Source organism: Rattus norvegicus, chromosome 9, assembly GCF_021556685.1.
Source record: "Rattus norvegicus strain SHRSP/BbbUtx chromosome 9, alternate assembly SHRSP_T2T, whole genome shotgun sequence".
Taxonomy (NCBI): domain Eukaryota; kingdom Metazoa; phylum Chordata; class Mammalia; order Rodentia; family Muridae; genus Rattus; species Rattus norvegicus.
The window spans coordinates 98675329-98691303 of record NC_141542.1 but is presented as its reverse complement, the minus strand read 5'-3'; the positions used below and the strand labels follow the sequence as shown (position 1 = coordinate 98691303).

The 15975-nt window shown below is 42.5% G+C and overlaps 1 protein-coding gene across 1 annotated transcript in view; it reads left to right on the top strand.

Annotated features, from left to right (window-relative positions):
• The window catches only part of Irs1 (insulin receptor substrate 1), a 52819-nt gene extending 37752 nt beyond the window's left edge, over positions 1-15067 (top strand). The window contains exon 2 of the mRNA NM_012969.2: positions 14023-15067. The gene's annotated coding sequence lies outside the window, so the exon portion shown is untranslated. The remainder of the gene's footprint in view (positions 1-14022) is intronic.
• The last annotated feature ends 908 nt before the right edge of the window (positions 15068-15975 follow it).

The following is a 15975-nucleotide window of genomic DNA, read 5'->3' as shown; positions in this document are numbered from 1 at the left end:
AGTTCAAGGGCAGTGTAATCCAAATAACGGTCCAGCAACACATATGGTAGGCCCAAGGCAAGACAAGAAGGGCCTTCATATCCAATGGTAAAGTGGGAAAGGAAAAATAAGACCTGTTATCATATGGTGTGTGTAATTGTTGTGGCTTTTAGAGGCTCCCCACTCAGCAAACGTGAAGTCTCAGAGGCAGAAGTTTCTGCCAAATAATGTCCCTCCCCACCTCCTCCCCTTTCCACCATCCCCACTCTCTGTGATGGCTTCTAGGAGGCCCATGCTAAAAAATTATGTGCTAGAATTGCTAGATTGTCAAGCTCTGTGCTTCCTGATCTGTAATAACCATCTCATTCCGCCTGCACTTTTATTCCTGCCTTACTAGTTTATTGAGGCTAATCAGCTGTCTGAAGTCCCTCTAGGAAGTTCAGCTGGAGTCTTCCACAGTCAGTGACTGTGGCTCACATAGAAGGTGTCTCTCAGGTGGCTGACATTCCTGATGCATCCCACAGCCCTGGGTAAAAGGCTCTCTTACTCTGTCCCAACTTGTTAGGAAAACCACTCACACGAATTACTCGACACACCAGTAGCACTGGTTGGCTGTGGTTTGAGAACTGCTCTTGTGGAGATTTTCCTAAAATGCCATTTCCACCTTACCATTTCCTCGCCTAGACTTCCGTTCCAGACCAACAACGCTGCACTTCAGATGAGAACGCACAGGCCTTGCCACTGCTGTACAGCCATGCTTCTTCCTGTGCCATTTTTCCTTTTCAAATGGGAAAAATACAAAGTTGAATTTTCTTTGAGTTTTCCTCTTATCTCTTGGCTCTCTCCCTGAAGATAGTGCTAGTAACTCACTAACTGGTCAACGGCAGAGAGGAAAGGCCACAAGGAAGGGTCTCGGTCTGTACATTAAGGTCACAGGGCCCTCAAGTTAGTACTGACTGCCTTCCAGGGAGAAAAGAGACAATTCGGAGCCATTCTGGTTCCTCTATGTAGGAGCCTTTGGGAAGGGGATCCTATTTACTGGAAAATCTTTGGAGATCCCAGAAGCTATAGAGAAGGTACCTTAAGGGTATTGCTAGTAGGAAAGAGTGGCAGGGGAGAGTGAGGAGAGATAGGAAGTAAGGATCATCTCCAAAGAACCAGCCTTACCATAAAGAGTGACCTGATCACCCTCTTCCTTCTGTCTTTATGGAAAAGAGCACCAAGAGACCACATGACCAGGAAGGCTGGTTTCCCTAGAGGCATGGTCTTCGGATAAATTTTGGTGAATTTTTGTTTTATAAGCAAAGTTCAGAAGAGCCTGTTAGTAACAATCCAAACCATCAATGTTTGATACTAAGGTAAAATTGTGTGACATTTTTGTCAGCATCCTGGGTTACAGTCTGGAAAGAAAATTTGCTTGTGGGATCATATGTTAGAAAGGCACCCTGTATTAGGAGGGTATATCATTTTTGTTATTACCTTAGGGATCAGCCTGAATAGCTTCCTGTTTAATTATCTGTGGATTAACTTATTCTGTGTTCATCGTTTTGTGTGTGTGTGTGTGTGTGTGTGTGTGTGTGCATGAATGTATGAGTGTATGAGAGTGTGTCTATGTGTGAGTGTATGTGTATGAGTGCTTGTGTGTGTACGAATGTGTGTGTATGTGTATGCATGTATGTGCTTGTGTGTGTGTTTAGAATTTTGAATACTTCATAGTCTCATCAGCAATGCTCCCTCAACCCTACTCAGCCATCTATCCCTTTTTCTTATTTTCCTTTAAGATAAACTTAAAGATAACAGACATGAAGTTGCCTCCCCAGGCAGATCTGTGTTAGAAAGAATGACTGGAGTGCAGGTCTTGGTCTTACATTGTTGTTGACTTGTTTATCTTTGTCTTTTAGTTTTTAGCAGTGATGCCCCCTTCTGAGGAGGATACTTGTTTCATGACCTGTGGGGGGAAAAAGTCTAGGAAACAGCATACTGGTTAAGATGTGTCCTCTCTGAGACTGAGGTTAGAAAGGCATTGAGTCTAAAAAGTCAACTTGATTCAGGACAGTGGGAATCCAATTCATCATTTTGTTTTCTATTCATAGACATTTGAGGACAAAACATGGAGCAAGTAGTCACAAGTGATGTAAATAAAGTGCCCTTTTGTCCCCATACTACCTCATGTCATCTCCCTGCACTTGCAAGTGACTGTGGGGACGGGTTACATATTTTCTTTGCTTTATTAAATTGTGGAAGCAAACGGAGGCCCTGTTCAAGATTGGAACGATGCAGGTTAAGCTGAGGGAAGACAGACTTGGGAGAGCTAAGTGTATCTCCTTATGAGATGCCCCTCAGGATAGGTAGAGCACTACCTCATCCTACTCTTCGTCCCCAGACTTCGTAGACCTCTGCTACGGAGTTAGTGCTTTGCTATGTTCTTGCATCAGAAAGTTTCTCTGGAGGAAGAGAAGAGACTCACAGATTTAGACTGATTGGATTAGCTAGCTGTTTTCTAGCAACAACAACAAGTTATTGAGGAAACAGGTCATGGTACAAGCTAAGAGGCAAGCAAACATAGCAATTTTGAAAAGGGTCTGGATATGTGGAGGGACGTTTTGGGACTTTAAAGAGGCATGGCATTGGCAGGCTCTAAATGTAGGAAGTCTTCAGAGTAGGAAGTGTCAAGACAAGAACTTTTTGCCTCATGCTCTTGCTGAGGGCTTGGCAAATCCCAGAAGAAGTCGGTGGATAAGCCACATTTGGAACCTCTCACTTTTCAGTTGGAGGTAGCAGTCCCAAAGCAGAATTTCTCAGGCAGCGTTGACATTTTGAAGCCAGATAGTTCTTGGTGGCAGTTGACTGTTCTATGGTGAGATCTTTAGCAATAGGTGTGTGCTCTAACCATGAGAAATTAATAACAGTCCACCTAACTATACCCTATTTCAGTTAAGACAACCAGAATTATCTGTGGATGTTACCAAATATCCCCCATGAGGTAGAATTTTTCCCATCAACCCTTCCTGAGAAATTTAGTCTGGAATTTGAGCAAAGGGCTTGAAGACAAGAAGGTATCTATCACAAAGAGGTGATATCAGCCTCAAGTGCATGTTTGAACTGAAGTTACAGATGTCCCTTGTGTAGACATAAGGGTTCTAGAAGATGACCACATTCCTCTGCCTTGTTACTATGAATTCCTCATGGTTGCTGTCTCAGTTCTACCTAAGGTCACAAAACAGAGGGGGTGACTGCATAGTAGTTATTCATCTGATCTGAAGGGAAGAAGAATTTAATCTGATTTAGGACTCCTTGGTCCCATAATGAAGGTGTGGTAGCAGAAATGGCTCCTTCAGAGTAGGTGACCGGTTACATTGTGCGGGTAGTCAGAGTGGGTAGCTGGTTACATTGTGTCCATAGGTAGTCAGAGTGGGTGACAGGTTACATTGTGTCAGTAGTCAGAGTTTATCAGTAGTCAGGAAGTAGAGAGTCTCCGACAGAAATGGAGTCAGACTAAAACCTCTAAGGCTCCTCTCCCATTGACTCACTTCTTCTAGATAGGCCTTACTTCCTAAGATTCTATAACCTTCCAACACAGTGTCACTACTTTGAGATCAAATGTTCAAATACATGAGCTCATGGAGTACATTTCCTATTCAAACCGTAACAGTGGCTAATACAGTGATATTGCTCTATAGCAATTCCTTGATTAAGAGTGCCTACTTATCAAGAATTTACCACAACAGTCCTCAGGGATCTTTTGGCTCAGCCAGAGCATCAGCTCACCACTGCAATGGGGTCCAGCTTCAAATGTAACCAGGTAACTCCCAAGCCATGAACTTTTCCAAGTTAGAAAGAACAAGGGCCTGGGAAATAACTAGGTCTGGAAGGTGCTTACCTGTGCAAGCATCAGAACCTAAGTTCAAGCCCCACAGCCAGTGTAAAAGTTCTAAACTTGGATCTTGCACTTAGCCTGCCAGTACTGGGAAGGTAGAAACAAAAAGATCCAGGGCACTTTCCAAGCAGCCGGCTTAGCACACTTGGTGAATCTCAAGCCATAGAGAGATCTGTCTCAAAAATACAAGGTGCAGATGGTGAACAAATAATGACACAACGTTGATCTCTGGCCTACACATGCAAGTACTTGAGCGCATGTGCGCACATGCGCACGGGGTTGGGGGTTGTCTCTAGAGCCAAGTGGAAGTGAGATTGAAAGATGAAAGGAAATGCACAGGACCTCTGGGGTCAGGGGGTGAAAGGTCACTCTCTTTGGTCTTGGAGAGAATTTTGCTCCTTTGTGTGAGACAATAAAGAACTGTTTGCAGTTAGTCAGGAATCCACACGGGTGTCTTCTTCAAAGGCCTGAGAGTTGCAGGCAGCCATGTACGCATTATCAACTCGTTCAGATTATCTTTCAAAAATTCCCCCCAACTCTTCCAGCTGCTAATGGTTAGACTTGATTGCATCTGGCATGGACTTCGGCTTTTCAAGTTGCTCAGTCAGCCCTGACTGGTCAGGTCACTGTCCTCTTCAGTCCGTTCAGATGAGAGATTGGAGGAAGGAATTTAGAAACCTAAGCTACCCAGTTCCTCCCCCACAACGATAAACACGCTTCAGAAACTAGAAACAGAAAAAACACCCGAGTGAACAGCCATCTAGCTTGCTTGTGTAGTTTCTTTGGGAACGTTTTCATTATCAGACTTAGAAAGCACAAGGGCTTCCATCTTCTAATTTTTCAAGTAGCAGAAGGGGACATTGGGTGGTGTTTCTGTAGATGTCCTTTGTTGGAGACCTCAGATGAGTGGTACTGTCTTGCTATTTTAACTGCCGCTGTGCCCTGTGCATGTACAAAATCATACCACAGGGCATAGTGGAGCTTCCCCATTACCATCTTTCCCTATTGCGTCTGATGCTTCCCGTGCCATCACCTCTCCAATGTAACTGCATCTCTCTTCCCAGATCTGCCTTCAGCTCTGCTCTGTGGCTGGACTGTAGTCTGTGGACCCATTTGTGCATCCAATTCCATAAGCTCCTCTCAGCTAGCATATTTTCAGTTATCAGGAGGAAATCTGAGTGCCAAGGGTTTCTAGTTCTTAGTGAGAGCAGTTACAGAAGAATCACAGATCAAGGACTTCCATGGCATGCATAATAAGAGAATTTCACGTATCACCTCAATAGATCGCCATGAAAACCCTACGCAGTGGTTATTCTTTTCTGTGTTATAGATGGAAATATCAAACTTCAAGAGAGTGAGAAACTTGCCTGAAGGTACAGGGCACAGAACAACTAGAGAGGAAGCAACAGAAGTTGTCTTAGTTTCCATTCATAATCTAATTTGTGAATAGCTTTGGAGTTAGACAAAATGATCAGTTATTAAAAGGCATTGAAGCTATATGATGGCTTGATTTCCATTCTCAAAGTGACTCTTTGCAGTTTGGCTTTCTCAAAATACATTTTAGGATGCATTCCCATATAGATTACTTATGTGTCACTGGAGCAGTGGCGATGCACCATCAACTTGACTCAACTAAGAGTCACTTGGAAGAAAGTCTTAATAAAGAATGCTCTAGATCCCATTGGCCTGTGGCCATATCTCTGCTTATTGTCTAGATTGTTAATTGATACCAAAAGACCCACCCCATTGTGGGCAGTACCATTCCCTAGGCAGGAGGTCCTATACAGTATGAAAAAGGAGAAAGCTAGCTGAGAACAAGCAAGCAAGCAGACAAGCAAGGATGCATGCCTCTGTTTCTTTCTGTGGATGTAATATGACTTGCTTCAAGAGTCTGCCTTTACTTCTTCTCAATAATGGGCTATGCCCTTTCTCCCGAAAGTTGTTTGTTGTCGATATTTTATCGTAGTAATAGAAATGAAACTAGAACACTGAATGAAAGCACACATTACTGCTTTGTTGTGAGGGATACCTGTAGTTCATCTTTAACACAACCCATTCCATTAAGTTTTAGTTTTGGACTTGTGTAGTTGAAGCTAGGGGCATAGTTTTCTAAAATTCTTTATTCTCCCTTTTACATTTGCTCTTAGACAAAAGGCCAAAGAGTTATTCACTTTTTTGTTTATAATTTAGCCTCATGCCCAAAAACTTTTGTAAGTTGTATTTGCTTAAGAGTTCTTAAGTTGAGATCAGTGAGATTAGTGTGGGGTTTAATGCATTTGGAAATAATGCCACATTCTTAGGTATTTTCAATTAGTTTCAAAAAGAAAGTATTCTTTTATTAGTTGGACTTTTTTTTTTTTGAACAGCTCACTTTAATTTCAAACAAAGATCAAAATCACTACAAAATGTTCCTTCCCACCCCACAGACTCCTTAAAATACAAGACAGGTCAAACAGACAAACTTTTTCCTTGTGATTTGGCATGAGGGTTTCCTGGACATGTTAGTTAGATGTATTTAGTGGGGAAAGAAAGTTTTTTTCCTGACGTTGAACTTCCAGGAACTGTTGGGAGTGACATTGTCCTCTTGCAGACCTGTTTAAACCACCTACAGGGTGGAATCAGGCCATACTGTAGAGGTACCCTGTGGTTCCTTTAAAAGTTTCTTGCTTGGTTCCATAGACATTTCTTGCATTACCAAGATCTTCCATAAAGTCAACCACAACCATAATACCGGGGACTCAGGCTCAGATTTGTAGCAATCAAGAAATAGATTAAACACAGGTTTTCCTAGTTCTCCAGATGCCAAAAGTGATGTCAGTTGTGGTAACGATTGTTGCTTCAGTTCCCTGCAGGTCCATGGCTTTCTGTGTGAATGTCTGTTCTGGGTCCTGTTCACACGTTGTTATGGAAAATCTGATGATGGGAGTGAAGCAACTGGGTATCCGGACACTTCCTCCCATGCACAGTCAGGGGTTTGCTTTCTTGGAGCAATCAGACTCCAGGGACAGAGCATGCATAAGAAACTTATTTAGTGTTTAAGAGCAAAGAAAGGTTTGAGTCCTTCCCTTTTGTCCAGTTACATAAACAGTGATACAAACGCCTTTTGCTCTCTCTTCTATACATTGTAAAGGGAGCCGTGATGGAATTTAAGTCCACTGGTTTGTATCCAAGCCAGACTTATAAACTCTGTGTCCTGTATTTCTGACCATTATAAACAAAATAAAACCCCAACCCCAAAAGTGACGCGATGTTACAATATAAACCTCAGAACTAACTAGAATGTTCTTCTTGTAAGAGAGAATAATGCTGTTGAAACAACCCCATGAGTGTGAAAGACTTCCTGCCCCATGACACTTATAGTACGTCATGTGCCGTAGAGGAATTTTTCTAAGTCTTCCTGCTTTGATTCTGTCATATATGTGTATATATATATATATATGTGTATATATATATATACATATATATATTACTTATTTTATTGCTGTGACAAAAGCAGCTTAAGGCTGGGACAGTTTTTTTAGGGTAGCGATTCAGGGATACAGTATATCATGGTGGGGAAGTTCTGGCAACAGGAACAATAGGCAGCTGGTCATGTGACATCCTCAGCCAGGAGACAGAGAGGGATAGATACTGTTGCTAAGCTTACTTTATTGTTTTCATTCACTTCTGGATTCAGGTACACATTTAGGCTGGCTCTGTCTACCTCAGTTAGTTCCTCAGTAACATGGGAAGAGGCTTGCCTCCTTGGCGATTGTAGATTGGTCAAGTTGACAAAAATGATTAATTATGGTAACATATGGTGTTGATGGAAACATTGAAGGCATTTTGATTTACCTATTTCTAGGAACACTATTATGCCTTTGGTACCATTCGCTTTATTATTGTGCTACCTCTTAATTTATTAAAGGAATGCAAAATGACTTTAAAAGTAACTTTTAAAATATTTTTAATTACTTTTAGTTTATGTTTCTGAGTGTTTTACCTGCATGTATGTGCTCTATATGCATTCCTGGTACCTACAGGAGCCAAAAGAGGGTGATTGGTACCTTGGAATTGGAGTTTCAGATGGCTTGAATTGCCGTATGAGTGCTAGAACTAAAACTGGGTCCCCCTGGGAGAGCACCCAGTGTCCTTAACCCCTGAGCCATCTCTCTAACCTCATTAAAATATTTTTGAGTTTTATTTAAATTTTTTATTGACACCAAATCTTTCCTTACTGAGTAATGAACATCTCTGTTTAAATTTCATTTCTCATCCTTAATCATTTTGAGACGTTTCCAGAGCCTCATGGGAGCTGGGGAGGAAGAACCCACCATGAGGGCAACACTCAATCCAGCAGGCCACAGAAGAACCAAATGGCTCCATGGCCTCCTTGGTAGATCTTGATATTTCCTTTTAATAAAGCTTGCCTTTCTTCGTTGGTGGTCTCCTGAAGTCACCAGGCCTGCCAGGTCTTTTTTGGCCACAAAGGAGGAATTGGAGCGAGATGGCCTCTCACATGTTGGCACTCCATCCTGGATTTTCTCCCTGGCAACTCTGTGCCCGTCAAGGTCTGGCCAGCAACCTTGTTATTTTCACCAGCTTGCTTCTCCCCATGTGACTGACAGCAGGGGCACGAGTGGTATTTAAGCAGCTCCATTAAAACATTGGTTTGGCCTGCTTGGTTACCCTTTGCCATGTAAGATCACAGAGCCCAGACTTGCCAGCTCAGTCTTGGCGAGTTTGAAAAGTTTTCTTTCCTGAGCTTAAATGCCTTTCCATTTTCCAACATCAAGTAGCACTACCTCGGTCCTTACCTGTAACCTTCAGTCTACTTTCTGTTGATTGGGTGTCATCCCCGGAAGGCTTAGAGTAGACAGTTCTTTCTCATCATCTACTTGCACCTGCTTCCAAAGCATTGACTTGCCTTAATCCTTCCTACCTGCACCTCCTAAAGCCCAAACAGATTCTCTTGTGCACTAAACTTTTGGGCCTCTCTGGCCGGACGTAGCTTTCTTTTTTCTTACGTGGATGGTTAGCAGAGCTGGCAGAGATGGCTTCCCGGAGTGCCATTTGGTTCTCAGATGCTCGTCAGAGTGCTGGCTGTCGGTCACAGGATCCTATTAGTGTTTCCAGTCTATCGCGTAGAGTGGCGCGTCGATGCCCTCATCTCGGATTGTGTAGTAACAAGTGTTATAAGTAAGGAATACCTGTTCCGCTGCCGGAACTACAGTACCATTTGCAACTGGTGTATTTGGGTTCGTTAGCCTTTAATTTGGTGGGCTCATTTACTAGATAGAGGAATGCTTTAAAAAAAAAAGAGTTCTAATGGGGTATGTTGTAGATGCTGTGTTACTATATCAACGTTCTAGAAGATGTGAGTTCTGAATCAGTCACACTAGGAGTTACTACTACGGCTGCAGCAGTAGCAGCAGCAGCAGGGAGGAAGCCGGAGGAATGAATGACTGTGGCAGGAACTTGGATGTAATTGTTTGAAATAAGAGAATGATAGGCCTGCAGACCAGGAGATGGCTTGCTGTGCAGTCCTTAGCATCTGTTCAGTTCCCAGTGCCCACATTAGAAAGCTGGGTGTGGTGGTGTATACAGGTAATCCTCGAGCTGGGAGGTGGAGACAAGAGGATCCCCGAGGCTTGCTGGGCTGCTAATATAGCTGACTCGGAGAGCTTCCAATTTAGTGAGAGACGCTGTCTTAAAAATACAAAGTTGGGATCTTATGGAAGAAGATACTGGATGTTGCTACCACGGGCATCACAGCTCCCATCTTGGAGCCCAAACCAGTGCCCAGATGGCATGTTTGAACTCTCAGACTTTGCTTCTTCTCTCTTATTTCCCAGTTGAGGGACAGAAACCAGGACAGCAGCCACTCACCCCGCATTTCAACTATAAACAGTGAATTAGGAACACGGGAGTAAGGATGGGATGAGAATGACTTTTAAAATGGGCTAATAGTTCCACATGGCTCTCCTTCGCATGTTTTGAGGCATGGAAGTATGATTTGAATGTTAGCTTTCCCTTTTTAAAAGACACTTAAAAATGAGTGCAGAATTACAAAATCTCAAAGCCTTCATGAAATTAGGACAAATGATTTAACAGTTACCCCAGGGGTGCTGGGCACTATAAACAATGTTTTATTCCTTCTGTAGATCTTCCGTATTTTATAATGTTCTATATTATATCAAAACATAGCCTTAGGTTTAAATAAAATACTAATATGCTGTTTTGACACTATTTTTAATTGAACCTAGGGCCTTGTATATCCAACAGAACCAAACATCTTTCTACTAGGCAACATTCCCAAATGATGATGAATTTCTCTGAGTAGAGGAATTTAATTGATAGGAAATTGCCTTGCTAAATCCACAGAGAGGTTTCAAACAGAGACCTCCATGGAAGGAAACTCAGTCCCTCGGTCCTTTTTTTTTTTTTTTTTTTTTTTTTTTTTTTTTTTTTATGTCATTACAGGAGGAAGGGTTACTTTTTAGCCACATTTCAGAACCGTAGTTTACTCTTGTTTCCTAAGACTCCAGACTAGTAATCCCAGTCAAACACTATGCTGCTCTTTGACTTCACTAACTGGCAACAAGTTTTAAAACATGTAAGCTAAAGATAGTAAATAAGCCAAGTTGGTTGCTAGAAAGGACCGGACTTTTCCATTGTACTTCTGTTTTAGCCTGTGTATTGTTTTTCAACTTTCAGGGTCAAAAAATGCTCAGTAGGTCAAAGTAACATAAAAGGGGGCAGAAGCTGTATTTGTTCTTCAGCTCTGGTAGGCATAGTTAAAGGGGGTCCAGTTCCCGAAGATGTCCTTTCTTTCTGCATGCTGTAATGTACGAACCCCTCCTACTCAAGTGCCACTGCTCAAGGGGTGACTCATTTGATAATGCTTTAGAAATGACATTTTTCCTTTTTCTGGCAGCAGGATCAGGTGGGTTTTACCTTACGAAAAGACACTCGCAGAAGAAGGGTGCGTTAGAGATCAATGCAGTGATGAAGGTTTTGGCGAAGTGTAATTTCCTGCTACTCAGTCTCAATGACAGGTGCATCACATTTCTGGGTTCAGAAGTTATTCCCTGGAGATGTAACTGGAGAGAATGCATGACAGAACATCACTGCTGGGTATTTGCACAGCGTCTTCTGCTAAGGAGATGCGTTTCACTTGTGCGTTCAGCCTATGTGTAGAACCAGTGAACTCTTATGTTTGGAGATTAGCGTGGCCACATTTGGTACCGGTGATTGGTATCTGCTGGCCGAGGCTGTGTGTATCAAGTACATTGTGTGTACATATGGCTGTGCCATCCTTGTTATTGCTTGTTATGGTATCTGCCATTGCATTTGCGTTGGTCTAAGATAGTTATTGAATTGAACATATGGGAGAACCTAGTGCGGTTATCTTTTTCTGTTGTTCTTCTTCAAACATATTCCTAAATTACGAAACTATGTGGACCTAGAGCTTTCCCCTTCTTCCTCTGCATTGGATGCCGCAGGCTCAGTCTGATTAGATTGAAAGAATGTAGTGATAAGGGATGTGGGAAGATGAACAGAATCCCGTAAATCCTCTGAGAGGTCCGTCTGTGGAGTCTGTAGTTTCCCTGATGCGCGGGGATGAACTAAGTCTTTGTAGCTTCCTTCAGTCTTGACGCTCTCTGGCTTTAGATAATAGGTAACTGGGAACCATCAGCACCTCTCATTCAGCCCCTTTATTCACCATATTTGGCTCTGAAAGCGTTTTGGCTGTTTCCAAAGATCAAGTGTGCCCTCCAAGAGCTAAGAGTGACTGCTATAGAGACCATGGGAAAGACTATGACTGAGCTTGGGAAGATAGTTTCAGAGAAATGGGAACTTGGGAAGGTGGTCCACAAACGCTGCATGCAAACTGCATGCTTGGAATGTGTTTGCTGCCTCCACTAGGGCCAGGGAGAAGGAGAGCTCTTACTGAGGGTTGTCTGTCAAAATAATCTGTGTCATTACCCAGTAGCTGGCCTCTATGTACAGTGAGGTTCACGCCATTGAACAAACAGATATGAACTTCACCCTTCCTCTGTAGCCTTCTGTCCCCTCCTCCCCACCTCACCTCCAGCTCTCCCTCTTTCGTAAGTTCCTGAGTTGGTGATACCAACAGGTGAGACCTGTGGCTGAGCTGGATGTCAGATAAAGATTTATATGAAACCCTTTTTAAAGTAGTACATTAAGACTTTGGAAGGAAAGTATTTGATGAAGGGGTATGGTTTTTGTTGTTGTTGTTTAAATTACAAGGGTTGCACCTAATGGGGGCAAAGCAATTTAAGCACACAGCAAGGTCAAATTTTTGCCTCCCCTCAAGGGTCCCCTAGTCTCTGCCCCGTACACCCATGCAGTTTGACATGTGTGATGATAACTCTGGGTACAGTTTGTTCCCAATCTAAGCTGTTTGTTCAGTCCTTCTGGAGGAGAGCCAGACATAAAATGGAAAACAAGCTGTATGCCCTTCATCCCCCTACCCCCTGGGCATGATATTTTTGAAAGTCATAGGTCCTTTAATAAGTGTAGCCCACCTGACTCGTTTTAGCACCAGAGCTTTAAAGCTCTGTCTGGGTGTCTCTTGGAATTCTGATAGGAGTTCAGGAAAACCTTGGAAGTAAATGATAAGCTTTGACTTATCTGAAATCCCTTATGTAAATGGTAAATTCGAATGGATCAAAGTTTCAATCAATCCCCTTCAAAGGGAGATAGAGACTAGGCTTGTTGGCACACACCTCCTATAGTCCCAGCACTGGAAAGGTTGAGGCAGGAGGATCGTGAGTTCAAAAACATCCTGGACCACATAACAAGACCCCTGTCTCAAACATAAAACTAAGGTGAGCGGAAAAACAAGTTGTGTTGGTCAGCATTTATGCCTGTGAGTTTTAGAAACCTCTGCCCTCCAGTATCTCACTCCCCTCGATCTTATCTTAAACCATTGCCTTTGTTATCCACGTAATTAGATAAAGACCTCCTGGGCTGCCCATTGAGTTTTCACCAGGTACCTACCCTAGATCTGTATATTTAATTCCGTCTGTCCCTTAAGGTCTTTGGCAGTGCTACAAAACTGCATCCTTTTTATCGCCTGCCCATTGCTGGTCTCTTACCGTCCTGTTCTGTCCTGTTCTATTGCGTCTTTAATAGCAAGTCCGTGGCATGCCCGCCCTTTGTTCGGTTCACATTTATGAATGTGCCTGCTATATGTGGCAAGCCTTGTACAAACACTGGGGCGACAATCCCTGTTTCCACATCCCCAGATTACCGCTTTTCTTCTGAACGCAGCCAAATGTGTCAGTGAGGTACTTACTTAATGTTCTCAGCTAAAAGCACTCTCCCCTCCTTTGCGCATCTAGAACTTTCCCCGCGCACCTGTTGTGAAATTCACCTGTTTGCTTCACAGCCTATCAATTTATGAATGAAACTTGCCTGCCTTTCGGGAACTGCTAGAAGGCAGACCAGCAGGATGCAACTTTGCTTACCCCATGGCATTGGATGTAGCCATTTACTCCTTCAGTATTTATGTTAATTGACTGCACTGCGGACTGCTTGGAACAGTTTATTGATATGTATAGATTAAGTTCTTGGTGCATGAAGAATAGGTGCTTCTGAGGGGACCATCTGATGTAAAACTTGAGAGCAGGAGATGTTTTCAGGGGTTCATAAAGGGTCCCCTTTCTAAAGGAGGAATACAGGTAATGCCTGTTGTGGCCAGCTTTGTTAAATTACAGAGAAGAAAGGCAATAGTGTCCCCTAAATAAATTTCTATGGCACCTTAATTAGAAGCTCCAGTGTAGGCTCTAACTGTTCCTTATGTTTTCTAATTTGTTAATTGAGAACCAGAACGCACATTTTTGCTTCAATCAAAACCCCAATGAATTTTGTGTTCGTTGGTTGCCAAAACTCTGAAGTTCATGGGTCATGTTGATATGTTTGCTGTTTTAGTATTGACGGAGTTTAGTTTTGTGATTGCTATAAACACTTGTATTTCGAAAGAAAAGTTAAATATAGTGGGTTGACTTTATGTAGGTACCATTTGTGCCTAGTAATATTAGTTGATCTCATTCAGCCTGTCTTCTGAAAGGGGCCAGCTCCCCACATTGTGACTGAATACACATTTCCAGATGCCTGTGGTGACGTTTCATTTTTATTTTTTTCCATTTCCTCCCCAGAATGAAGACCTAAATGACCTCAGCAATCCTCCTTTTTAACTCATGGGTACCCAGACTCGAACTCTTTCACGATTCACAACCAGGACCTCACGTCTTCCTCCTCAGTAGATGGTACGATGCATCCCTTACAGTTTGTTTACTTTGTACAATCCTCAGGAGTTCATTGACTGAACTGCACGTTCTTTATTGTGCCAAGCAACAAGAAAGCACTGTGACACCGGAACAATGAGTGTGCATAAACTTCATCTTGAACTTTAAGGACAGCTGGCCACGAAGAGCCAGTGTGCTCCCTGCCACGCCGAAAGAGGATGGGTTTACTCTCGTCAAATTTACAAGCATACGGTTCCTCTACTCTGAAACCGTGTTCCATGACACGCCGCTGTAAATTATTTCATATGGAACTGTTCGCGTTGGGTGGAGAGAGTATTAAATATTTAACATAGGTCTTGATTTATATATGTAATTTTTTAATGAAAATGTAACTTTCCTCACAGCACATTTTTTTTTTCTCTTGGAATGTGGAACTGAGGTATTCAATGTTTTGTTTTAAAGAGTGGGAAGAATACTTAAAACAAGGCTAAAAAGAGTAGACTAGGAGATGATCCTTGTTTTAAGATTCTAATTCAGAAAAATAATATAATATGAATCATAGTGCCATAGAAGGTTCTGGACTGTATAGTTGTACTTGCTGATGCTGTCTCTTGTAATATAAACTTGATGTCGAGCTGAGTTCCTTTTAAGAATTAAGCTTAGTTTTGTAATTTTTTTTTTTTCCAAACCGAAGGAGGATGTATTCTACTGGGGTGTTTTCAAGTGTCGGCTTAGAATTGGAAGTTGAATGGAAGCAAAGTTCAACAAAGAGAGGAAGCCACAGACTTCCATTGTAAATACTGTAGAGAGAGACATGAGCGATCCCTTCAAGTCAAAAATCTCTCTTTGGAATGAAGAATGTGGGTGTTTATAAATTCTGAAAATGTCTTTCTGTTCATAATAAACTAGACACTGTTGGTCCCTCCCCACCCCCACTTCTATAAGCCTTTCCCCCCACCCTCATCCTTTTATTTTTTTTCTGTGTACATATCACGTTTCATTTCATATATTGCCTTGAGAAGGCTCAAAAGACAAGTGCATTCTTGCTAACTGGAAATTAAAATTCCAGATTTTTTTTTTTTTTTTTTGAGTCATGACCAGGGCTCTGTGTTCTGTTCCCTAAGACACCTATCTCGTGTGTTCTGGGAACTTTCCGTGTTATTTGTGTTTGAAATGGATGCAATTGGCCCATTTGCCCTGGTGTTTGCTGGCCTTTTAGTGGTTAGCTAATTAAACACAGTTTACAGAGAACACATAAAAACTTAGTGACCTGCCATTGAAACATCTAGTTAGGAGTGAAAATGGTCATCCTTCCCTTGTTTGGAAGGTCTACGAGTCTTGGAACTTTTCACTTCATCAAATATCAATGGCAACGACTGCACCTGAAGACGTTTCCTCCTGAATTGTAAGTCGTCTTGCCATCAAAACTCCCTGACATGACAGTGGATCGATTCAGCGATCAGGCTACCTCTGAGTCCCTGGGAACTCAGTCCTGCTGCAGGGAGGAGCAACACTCTACTTCTGGGAAGGGTTGAGCCACCTGGGTGGGGCTACAAGGAAGGAGCAAGGGTTGGAAGGAAGGCACCGCAGTGCCCAGTTGCCCTGAACAACTGGTTGGGGACCCCTGACTCTATTCAACGAGATAAACAGACCCCCAACTGCTGAGGCTCGGGTTAGTGTTCAGTCAACCAGATGTACAATGTTCAGTGTTGCAGATCCTAATCATTTGCATGCTCATCAATTTCTAAGGTAAATAGGTCTCTAGTCATAAGAACTCATTGTTTTCAAGGAACTCGCCGAATGACATCATTTGCTGTCAGTAGAAAACCCCACTGGCTTTGAAAATAGGAAGTGGAAGTTGGT